The 12211-nt window shown below is 35.7% G+C and overlaps 2 long non-coding RNA genes across 3 annotated transcripts in view; one reads left to right on the top strand and one right to left on the bottom strand.

Annotated features, from left to right (window-relative positions):
• LOC146995083 (uncharacterized) overlaps nt 1-12211 on the top strand; it is a 174902-nt gene that overhangs the window by 140613 nt on the left and 22078 nt on the right. The window lies entirely within an intron of this gene.
• LOC146995084 (uncharacterized) overlaps nt 1-12211 on the bottom strand; it is a 95796-nt gene that overhangs the window by 71160 nt on the left and 12425 nt on the right. The window contains exon 2 of one of the 2 annotated variants that reach the window (XR_015043529.1): nt 6365-8147. The exons of the other annotated variant lie outside the window; for it this stretch is intronic. This is a non-coding gene — a long non-coding RNA (uncharacterized LOC146995084). Of the gene's footprint in view, nt 1-6364; nt 8148-12211 lie in introns of those variants that run through there. 2 annotated transcript variants of the gene reach the window in all.

Here is a 12211-nt window from a genome sequence, read left to right as displayed (position 1 = left end):
AAGCAATATCCCATAATAAAAATATTAATTATCCTAATAAATAAATTAATCAACTTCCCGTTGCAAAGTCTTAATTCAAATGGTATAAAGGAAGTTAAGAAATTTGTTTCCTAAAAACAAAATCATGCAAACCTTCTCAATATCTTAAACACAGTTAAATAAGCAATAAATAACACGAAAGAAGCACAGAAAATTCTGAAAAGGAAAGTATAATTAATAAAATTTAATATCATATTTTCAAGAGAAAACAGTCAGCAGTCCAGCATATAAAGCATAGCGAAAAAGCCTGTGCGTTAATTCTCTAATAACTCAGCCACTACTGTAGCTATCGTCAACAAACTTTCTACAATTTTTTTCTGGGTACTGGAAAAGAACGACGTCAAAAAAAAAAAAACGACGACTTTTTCAAAAAAAAAAAAAAAATTAAATTAAAAACTAAAACGCTAATTTTCGTCCTCATTTTTTCGAGTGGCAACAGTGATGATATCAGAAACAGTGATATATTAGCAACAATGGCATGAAAAATTGAAATTCCTAATTAAAGGAAAACTTTAATATGTCTATATGTATATTCAGAAATTGTTGAATTGCTATGAATAATTAAAATAGAAATTAAAAACTTAAAAATTAAAACTGTCACATTCACTTTGAAATAAATATTTGCCGGTTACAAATTTAAAATCACATTTTTTTTTAACTCCAGGGTAGAAATGATTTTAATATATTCCTTATCACATTCAAAATGAAATATTCCCAAATATTTTTTTAGCGAAGTTATTTTATTTTCTCACAATTTCATGATATCTATGAAAATCGGATATATTAAGGGTTAATCTGAAACATGAATCTAAAAACCGGATTGTCGGGTGAAAACCGACCTAGTGGTATCAATGCTTGAAATGCCTATTTTAAAGTGACAGATTGTAGTACAAAAGAAATAAAGTTAATCGGCTCCAGTAACTCAGAATACTCTTCTATTAAACAAGTTGTTCTGATTCTTCCTTCTCTGATCGTTATGAAGTACAATCTAGAAGCGTCACAGTTGTAAAAAAGTTTCAGTAAACTTCTAGGTGTAGGGCAAGTTTATTATTATTATTATTATTGTGTGTATATGTGTAAAAAATTTATTTAATTGTTCTATTTTTAATATATGGAGGGAAGAATAGAGTGTGAATATCGAAGATTATTTACTGTAGCAAATAATCACGCCAGGATAAATGATATATAGAAATCTTAGGAGTGTAAGGGATTATAAGAGTGCTGTTAGATAATACTGAAAATATATGCACTTCTGAAATCTGAAGTGAATCAGTATAAGCGAATTTTCACTTTAAAAGAATGTGATAAATCTACTTAAAAGTATAATGACGTGATATTAAGAAAATTGTAGAATTTTATGTTAATTAAATAGAAATTTGTTGATTAGTCATGATTGGGTTAAGACACAGTTTGTAACAGCTCGTTTGAACTCACCAGCGGCTGTATGGACTGTAGCCACTCGAAATTTTTTATCGCTACCTGGATGAATTAAGGCAATTCTTCCAGTTTTCCATTGGTTTGGAGGCAGTTATTCGTTTTTGATCAGAACTAAGGCACCACATTTTAGATTGGAGACGCACGAAATCACTTAGCACGTTGTGGAAGGGTTGATAAATACTCTCTGCACACCATCGTTTCCAAAAATGTTACACAATCTGTTAAACACGTTTAAGTCTTAAACAGTGGCGTAACTAGAACTCTTGGGCCCCTATGCAAAACATTTGCTTGGGAGCTTCTAAAATGTCTACAATATTAAAAAAAAGAACATGATATTTAATAAATAAAGATACCACAAAAATGTTTTAAAAACGCCCTTTTGGACGTAATTTAAAATCTGAAAACTTTTATTTATTTGTTTTTTAAAGTCCAAAGGTGCAATTTGTCCAGAAGGGACTCTTAATTTCGTTTTGGCATTTTGTGTTCATTCACTATAAAAGGCGAATCACTTTCCAAATTGTTGCCGACAAATATTAGAGCCTTGTACTATATTTAAAGAAATGAAGTAATGAAAAATTTGTGTAAATGTATATATGTTTCTGGCATTGTAATAAAACGACGGTACCTAGAGCCATCGAATTTTTAATAACGTAATCCTCCACCGAATATTGGCATATGAAAGTTCAAATCTGGAATTTGGAAATTGTTTTATTATCTGTTTCATATTTTGTAAAGCATTTATGAGTTTTTGATTAAGAAACTCAACGATTTCAAAGAGAGCAATGGCAACACTTTAAGGAATAAAACACTTTATCTCCAGCGCGCCTTTTTTTTTTTTTTTTTTTTTTTTTTTGTCTTTTTAGCTTTATTACTCAGCATCGTTTTCTTCAAACTGTGAAACGCCACATACAGTTAATACCAAAATCACAAAATTTTTAAAAGCTGAATAGCAGCATATGTTTAGAACAGATGCAATATTTAAGTGTTAGCATTCATTTTTATATTCTTTTTACTTTTTTCCCTCAGTTCGTTCAGTATCCAGTTTTCTTAGTAAAATAGCTAACAATTTTTTTTTCATAATTGAGTTTTTATGTGTTAAGTTTATTTATTAAGCATTACATTGATCTAACTTATGCCATATAAAACTCAGTTCAATAGCAAAATCACAATATATTTAAAAACAGCATATTTATATTCGCTATATTATTTTTTTAAAACTAGCCGCTCGTACGGCAAGCCGCATATAATATAGTTATCATAAAAAAGAAAAAGTGCGTAATGATTTTAATAAACGCTCTAATATAATTTCATAAAAATATTGAATACTTGTAATTAAACGTGTCATGATTTTAAACATGTTTACTTAAATCAATCACATCAGGATGTAGTAAAAAAATGTTCTCAAGAACTGTGCTTGTTGCTTTTAAAACACTTAGTTTATTTTTCAGTAACCTCCTAGACTAAGTATGAAAGTATCTTAGGCTTTACTGAATAGCAACACGCTAAAGATAAAAGAACTTTACTTCTAGCAGCGGTAACACATTGCTTTCATAGACACGACTTTATTAATTAAAATTAAAATATAAATAAATATGGTACACCTTTTACGATTGGCAGCACTCTCATGCTCTGAGATAAAAGTGTTCTGTTTCGAACAGTATTGCACTGCTCTCTTTCGAATTCATTACAGTTTTACAAAATATGAAATAAATAATAAAGCAAATTGGAAATTCAAAATTCGGGCTTCCAGGTGCACATGTCTGGGTGAAGGACTATGTTATTCAAAATTTAATGCTGTAGGAACCTTCGTTTCTTAAAAAAGCGAGAAACATACATTCATACAATCAGAATCTCTATTATTTATTTTTTTTTAATAATACGACAGGGTGATAAAATTTGATAAGGGATACGTCGTTTTGTAGTGAACCAAAGCAATGCGTATTATATTAAACTGTAAGAATCACTCATATTGATGAATTTAATTTTAAGTTTAATACTAGGACTGAATTTTTTTGACTTGATTAACGGAAATACCAGTAACAGATTAATGATATGAACAAAAATTAAACGCTCCAAATGATATGTTTTGCAAATTGAGAACTGCAAATACACTGGTTATCATAAATTAAGGAAAAATCACAAAAGTCAAGATTACTGAAAAAGTTACGCGTAGAATTTAATGAAACTTACCCACAAGCTACAACACATAGTAAGGTATCAAATAACATAAAAAGAAATTACCAGACAAATATGGTAGTATAGAAATTAGCACATGTATAAAATGAACAAATCGAAGGTGTCAGTTTGCTATAGGAAAAGTACCTTCAATATGGAATATGATCGCCTCTAGAAACAATACAGCACATACAGCGATGTGTGATGCTTTCAATTATGCGGTCTATCAGTTCCATAGGAAGTGAGAGCCATTGCTCTTGCAAAGTAGTTGCAAGCGCGAGAAGGGTTTGAGGGGGAACTGAGAGCAGCTAGACGTATCCCTAAAGCAGCCCAAACGTGATCGATAGGATTCAAGTCCGGGGATCGAGCTGGCCACTCCATGCGCATAATTGTTTCCTGTTGAAGATAATCATCTACGATGCGAGCCCTGTGTGGTCTTGCGTTGTCGTCCTGTAACAGGAAAGCATTACCTATTGCCCCGGCATATGGGCGCACATAAACATCAAGGATGTCATTTCTATAAATATGAGCATTCACGGTTCCCCTTGGAAAGACATGGAGGTATTTTCGTCCACCCAAAGAGATGCCACCCCAAACACAGACACTGCCCCTTCCGTATGCATATCTTTCACGGATGTTTGACGGATGATAACGGGTTCTAGGTTCTCTCCATATTGTTAAGTTTAGGATTGTGTATCCATAGATCGCCAATAGATGGCGGTAGTGTTTGTTTGTAAAAAGAAACTGTGATGTCAATTATGTATATGTATCAGTTCGTCTTTGGTGTTCGTGAATAAATGTTGTGTGGAAGAACGCTCCTCTGTTTATTACTTTAACTGCGATCCAGTCTGATTTATTAGAGATTTACACATATTTTGTTTACATATCAAATGACGCCTACTATCGCTTTCTAGACTAAACCTGGACTCATCCGTAAAGAGAACCGGCTTCCATTGATCAGGCGTCCAGTGGACATGCGGTCGTGCCCACTGAAAACGGTCCCTCCTATGGCGTGACGTGAGCGCCACACAAATGGCTGGTCGCCTCGCATACAGACCACCTTCGTGAAGCCTTCTACGCACAGTTGACGTTGACATGAACATTCCGGTGGCTGTAGCAAGGGAGGATCTAAGAAGAGTCGGAGTAGCGGTTCTATTCCTGCGTGCACATAATGTCAAATATCGGTCATCGGCGCTCATCGTAGCAATTGGCCGTCCTTGGCTGAACCTCCTAGATGCGAATCTGTGGTTTGAAATTGCCTCCAAAGTCTATGAACCACAGAAGGACTCACATTGAGCCATCTGGCCACTTCTGTTTGACTTTGCCCTGCCTCTAGTCTCCCAATGGCTCTCCATCGCAGTTCTGCTGGAAAATGATGCATGGAGGTCATTGTTACGAATTGGCTATCTCAGATTTCTGATTTCACTGTCACAGTGAATTATGTGGGCTTGCTCTCAAACATGCACTCTTATGCTCCTCGCAGATGACGTATTCCGAAGGCAGCGCCTCTAATTTGCATATCGCAGTTTTACTCAACTACTCTTACTTGGCAACATATTCAAATTTTACACGATTTGCCTTATTTTTGAGGGAATTATCGCTATTTTTGTGATTTTTCTTAATTTATGATAACCAGTGTAATATACCACGAGTTCTCGTTTAATTTGCAAAGTTAATTCCAAATTAAGTTCCAGAATCATGCCTAGTTACTTCTTTGATTTATAATTCAAAAATATATCTGTTGATTATTCGATCTTAATAACAAAATATATATCATATGAATCACATCGAATAAGATTTTATTATCAGTTTTAAAAAAAATTAAGCAAACAGGCTTTGATATTTTTTCCTCAAAATAGATTGTTGTGCTACTTTCTGCCTTCACGTTCGTGCGGGGCTCGTAGATTTGGAGTGAATAACGACGACACTTGATGAAGTATCGAAACACACTTTATTTACCAATATTAATCAGGACAGCTCCAAAACACTTTTACAGTCGTCGAAGATCTACTCTAAACACGCTGGAACAAACAGCGACACAGCCTTCTGGCTATCAGGCTATCACGGTGAAGACAGCTTCACTGAAAAGCGCCAGAGTGCAGCTCCCGACTCTACTCGGTCGTTCTCGGAACTGGACGCACTCTCGAGACTCTCCACACTACAACTCGCGATGCACTCGACGACCACAGAGCACAGATCCCAACTCTTCGGTTCAGTCGTTCTCGGAGCTCAACACGCTCTCTCGACGATGCACTAACCGAGATATACTATTAGACTTTTGCGCTGCCCTCGACGACCCACTCGGCACTCGCTGCCCGGCTGTCAACTCGATTGACTCCGCAGGGATTGACTCGTTAGACGAGACACACTCTGAGATTTTATTTGGATCATTATTATATTTATTTGAATCTCTCTTATTGGAACCAATTTTTAATCAATTGTAGAAACTCCTCCCCTCATATCTAAATCAGTGGTGTCCAACTGGTTTTCCCTTAAGGGCTACTTTCAAATTTCTACTTTCCTTCACCATCACCTCGGGTTTTATGTTTGAAAAATAACATTTCATGAAAATATGTGATTTCGCTGGATGATTTTATGCTCCCCTCCAAAAAAACAACTATGGGTAAACTAATACGAAGTTACAAGCTGAACAAAAACCATTAATAAAACGCATACATAGTTAAGGTTCAAACTAATTTTATTTCAAATTGGAAAATTTAAAAAAAAAATGCATACTAATAAACTATTAATACAGCAAAATGTAATGCTTAAATTGTCAAATATCTAATTAAGTCAGCACCGCATTACATCATTAACTTGTTATTAATGAGATATTTGATTTTTAATCTTCTGTGACAACTTATTAAGTATTCAGCCCATATTCTGGTACACAGCATGGCTGTACCATGCTGTTTTTCTCATGCTCCGTGTTCAACATATTTCTGTACTTGCTTTTTATTATTATAAGCTGTGAAGAAATCTGTTTACAGAGGTATGCTGACCCGTAAATGCTTTTACTGTTGGAACAAAAACAAAGCATGCTTTTGTATTTAAATAGGGTCTATTAGTTTAAAAACTTTGTCACTTTCATTTTCTCTCATTTTGAGTGTCATATCAGCACAAAAAGTTGCAATCTCTAATACAGCTTGCAATTGGTTAATAAAACAAAATTTTTTTTCATTGATGAAGTTATTTCTAATTACAAGAAGTGATTTACATTCTAGGAAGGTTTTCAGCATGCTTAGATGGATCATATTTCAAAATAAATTCCTGTTTTAATGAGGACAAATAACGGAAAATGTTAACAATCTTTCTCCAATAAGGTTGTTCTTCCCCAAATCAATTTTAGTTAAAAAAAAGCAGATATTAAGCTTATCGTTTCCGAAATGTGTTTTACCTTTCCTTGTAATGGTATGTGTAACCTTGTTCCTCCGGTATGTGTAACCTTTACTTGTGGTATTTGCATCTTGGAGTTTTGTAGTGATATCAGTTAAAAATGCCACGTTAGCAAACCACACCTCATTTTCCAGTTTTTGGACAAAAATGGTCTTTGGATATGAGAAAAGTTTTAATCTCTGACGGCTTTCCAACAAATCTTGTTAAAACCTTTCCTTAACTCAGCCACTGTTGCTTAACAAGTAAATTATGGGTTCGAAAATCTGAGCCGACACTTTTAAAAAACCAACATTTATTTTTCACGCCATTTCTTATTCTACAAAATCTTAAATGCAACTAACTATGAAACAGAAAAGCAGACGTAGACGTAATGCATCTGCGCACGTGATCCTCATGACAGACGAATTCTTTAGGGTTGCCACAGAAAGCACTGTGTCGCCACAATTCTCCATCTTTTGAGTAGACGGCTACACACTCGAAACATAAAACTTATATCAATATAAATGAGAGTTATATAACAAACAAAATTACTTAATACTTAAATCATATTACTTGAAAACAAAATTAATACTGAAGAATAATACAACAATAATAGCACAACAAAATAAATCATAACAACTCAAAGACATGAATTACAATGTTGCAACTCTCAGGGCTACAACGTGCAGGTTACAAATTAAATAATCACAGCAGGGATTATTAATATAAAGATTTAATATGGATATCTCACACAAGCTGAAAACATTACATTTCTCTAAGAACTGCATACATATTTTCTAAGAACTGCATACATGAGTGAAAAAAGGGAATTTCCCCGCTTAGTTCGCAGTTAAAGAAAAAATAAGAATAATAAAAAATAGTCCAATCAGATGCGGCGCTCCTTCTGTTGACCTTCGCCGAACCGTTATGTAATCGTCTGTCTGCAGCCGCCGTCTCCAACATTCTCCCCCTCTTTGAGTAGACTTCAGGTTGGCTCAAAGACATACAGTACCTGGTCAAAGAGATCCAATTTCTGAGGCACCTTGATCACACGTCCAAATCTTGACACTTTAGCACCTTGCAGGATGTTACTAGATTCATTAGAATCTAAATGCTCATCACTAGAAATAGAAGAAATAGGATTAGTAAAAGAGTTATCGTTTATGGGATCAGTGGGTGTGTCCGTTAACTGCACTTCCAATGAAAAGACTCGCTGAATAGGACGAAGCAGCGTGCCAGCTTGAGTCTTCAGTTCTACAGTTCTCACCTTGCCATCTTTCCCAGGAATTAGTCGAATGACCTTAGCTAAAGGCTAATGCATCCGTTTTTTTGATGTCATCTCCTATTAGGACAATTTCACCCAACCGTAACTCTGACGATGGATTCTTCTTATTTTGGACCAGAAGGCCTAAATATTCTTTCCTAAATCTATGCCTTAAATCATTAAGTAGTTTTTGGCGATGTGTAGCCCTTTTTCGAAGACCTTTCGAATCGCAGAAATCAACATCAGGAACACCTAAGCTACGATTCTCGATGAGAAACATGGCTGGGGAAAGTGGAATTAAATCATCCGGATTTTCCGACAGATAGGTAAGAGGTCTAGAGTTAATTATTGACTCGCAGTCGCACAATACTGTGTACAACTCATCGGTTGTAAGAACCGCGTTACCGAGTATCCTTCTCAACAGTTCCTTTACTACACGAACTAACCTCTCCCACCAGCCTCCTGAAAGCATATCCAAGAGATGCTCTATCGATGCAGAGAGTTGGAACGGAGATGAACAAATGCCGAACACCACTCTGCAGTGTCTGTAAATCATAGGTTCTTCAAGAGTTGGAAGAAAAAACCTCAAATAATCTCTGTGTTCTGGGATAATACTCAGCTGAAGAAATGCTTTTTCTTTGTCCGATGATAAACCAACGGAATACAATCTAAACCTGTCAATTATATCAGGTATGAGTTCAATTAAATTCGGCCCTCTATTTAAACAATCATTTAGGGATAGTTGATTTCTCTCTCGGGCTGAAGAGTCGAACACCGGCCTTACCTTCATTGTCTGGCTAGTATGCTTTATAACAGGTCTATGGGGCAAATAATAACTCAAATTATTAATTTCAGTTTCAGGAACCTTTTCTATTACTTTTAGGTCTTCCCATTGCTTAAAAACTACCCTATATTCATCTAACTGATTTTCCTCATTAATTCGTTGACACATTCTTTGATGCCTTTTAAAAGTCATAGACTTACTGTTAGGTAAGAGAATTTCAGATTTAAAGGGTAGTGGCAATTCGTATCGGCCATCAGGAAAAACATTTAAATTCTCTTTAAATTGCTTAACGCTGTCAGAGTGAGCAAGTTTACGTTTAACATCTTCAGTTGGATCTGTTATGCCAATGGCATCTAAATTCCAGAGTTCAGTTACGCTAAGATTAGCACAATGCAACGAAACTACATTATTGCAGAAATTATTTTGTAGTAATGCTGGAATAGTAGCTGAAGTAGGTTCTTTAGATAAGCTGTTTACTTTACCAATCATAGTGTATCCGAATTTAGTCTCAACTACAGTTACACCAGAGTTCAGTTTCAGAGAACTGCCAGTAATAATGTCCCCGATGGCATCTGCTCCTAAAAGCAATTCAATGTCATATTCCTTAGCTTGCAAATCAGACAAGGTAATATTTCTTTCTTTTAATTCTTTTAGGGTATTGGGATCAACTACTTTTGGAACACATCCACATATTTTGTTCTGAGAAAGTACTTCAAAGTTATGGTCATAAGTGCCCTCAAAATTTCTTAAATTAACATCAAACACTAAATGGGAATGAGGACTTGTCTCTCTCCCCTCAAACAAACCGTGGATAATGGTTTGTTTCGATTTAGGACGCAGCTGCAAAAACGCGATAACCCTTTCTGAAAAATAAGATTTCTGAGAACCACTGTCCAAAATCGCACGAACTGTAAGTTGTCTACCCTCAAAAACTATTTTTAAAACAAGTGTTTGCAAATACACATTTTCATTAACAGTTGACTGATTAGACAACACATTACTGGAAATAACAGTAGTGTCAGTTTTATTTGGCTTTATAGGTTCGCCATTTGAGCACATAATGGTATAGTGAAATCTATCACACGTTAAACATTTTACTTTATTTTTGCATGCCCGTGAACTATGTCCAACTCGTAGGCAGCGAAAACAGGCGCCCTTTTGCACCAAAAGCTTTCGTTTATCTTCTACAGACATTTTTCGAGCAGAAAAACATTCGGCAGAATTGTGGGATTTCTCACAAAACATACAACGTAAATTTCGCCTACCTGTATTGTCTTGAACATTTACCAAGGCAGCAGCTGTAGAGCAACCTGGATCATCACAATGTGGACGCGAATGTGTAGAACGTGAAGCTCCCAACCCGGTACGAGCGAGCTTAATCATTTCCTCACTTTGCACATCATTTCGAAGAAAGCACAAAAGTTTATCCAACGAACGCGCACTATCTTGCTGTGACGCAGTATCTTCCATCGAGCGGCTCTTTCCCACGCACGAAGAACAGTCTCTGGTAAACAGGACTCAACAAGTGACTCTAAAAAATCTGAAAATTTTTCCTTAGTTCAACCGAGACTTTCAAGAGCCATAAGCTTGCTCTCAAGTAAATCATAAAGTTCAGCTAAATCTACTTTAATCCGACCAGCAGCATTTTTCATTACTATGGAAAGTAGATCCCGTACATAAATTTGAACCAAAAGTTCATCTCTCCCGAAGCCAAATTTACTATGTTGCAACTCTCAGGGCTACGACGTGCAGGTTACAAATTAAATAATCACAGCAGGGATTATTAATATAAAGATTTAATATGGATATCTCACACAAGCTGAAAACATTACATTACTCTAAGAACTGCATACATATAACTGAGTGAAAAAAGGGAATTTTCCCGCTTAGTTCGCAGTTAAAGAAAAAATAATAATAATAATAAATAGTCCAATCAGATGCGGCGCTCTTTCTGTTGACCTTCGCCGAACCGTTATGTAATCGTCTGTCTGCAGCCGCCGTCTCCAACATACATTATTCGTGATTTTAACAATTCTACCACTACTGGTGGTGAAAGGAACTTGATCATTTTGAGTATTATCTATTATATTATCCAGTTCCAATCTAAACAATCTCTGCATTGGTCTCAAGATCTCTGAATTATTACTTTTTATAAGAGTAACTTTTAGAGTTTTATAAGAGTATGTTGCCATCTCGACCAGGGATCACCTGAATAACGCGTGCTAAATTCCAATATGCACGGTTTTTATTTTGAACATCCAACAAGACAATTTCTCCTACAGAGAGAGGTTTATTTTTTTAATTTCTGGTAGATTGCTGTCTTAACTGCCCTAGATACTCAGAGCGAAATCTCACTCTTAACAATTCTCTCATTCTCTGGAGATACTTCGCTCTTCTACTCAATTTTTCTTTGTCCACATTGTCAATATCAGGTACACCCGACTGTGGAGTTTCATGCAGAAAGTTTTCCGGAGTTAAAGGCAGGGGATCTTCAATATCGTCAGACACGTACGTAAGTGGTCTTCAGTTGACAATTTTTTCACAATCGCACAAGACGGTGAGTATCTCTTTATAACCAAGAGAAGCACGACCTAAAATTTTTCTCAATATTTGTTTTACAATTTGTATTAAACCCTCTCACCATCCACCCCACCAAGCGGCGGATGGAAGATTAAATTTCCATTGTATTCTCTTTTCAGCAGCCTTAGAGCAGAGGCAGTCCCAGTCAATGGTTTGCAGAAATCTCTCTGCACCCACAAAATTTGTCCCATTATCGGAATATATGGTGGTAGGGCTGCACGACGTGCGATAAAACGCCTTAAAGCCTGAAAAAATGATTCAGTTGTTAATGAGGTAACCAGTTCCATATGGATAGCACGATAAACCGCACACGTGAAGAGCACAATATATGATTTTCGTCCATCCTTTAAATGCAAGGGTCCTGCAAGATCACATCCTACGATTTCAAAAATGGCTGAATCACGAACCTTATCATTTGGTAAAACGCCTGGGACTGTCTCACCTCTTTTAGCCTTAAATCTCAGACATGCTACACATTTTTTATACATACAGTTCCTTATAGTTTTACGTGATTTTAAGATCCAGTATCTTTCTCTTAAATGCGACATCAACAATGT

Source organism: Stegodyphus dumicola, chromosome 10 (genome assembly GCF_044657685.1).
Source record: "Stegodyphus dumicola isolate Sdum_Otavi_A_Nest chromosome 10, ASM4465768v1".
Taxonomy (NCBI): Eukaryota; Metazoa; Arthropoda; class Arachnida; order Araneae; family Eresidae; genus Stegodyphus; species Stegodyphus dumicola.
Note: the sequence above shows the minus strand (reverse complement) of the source record. Positions and strands in the feature narration are given on the sequence as shown.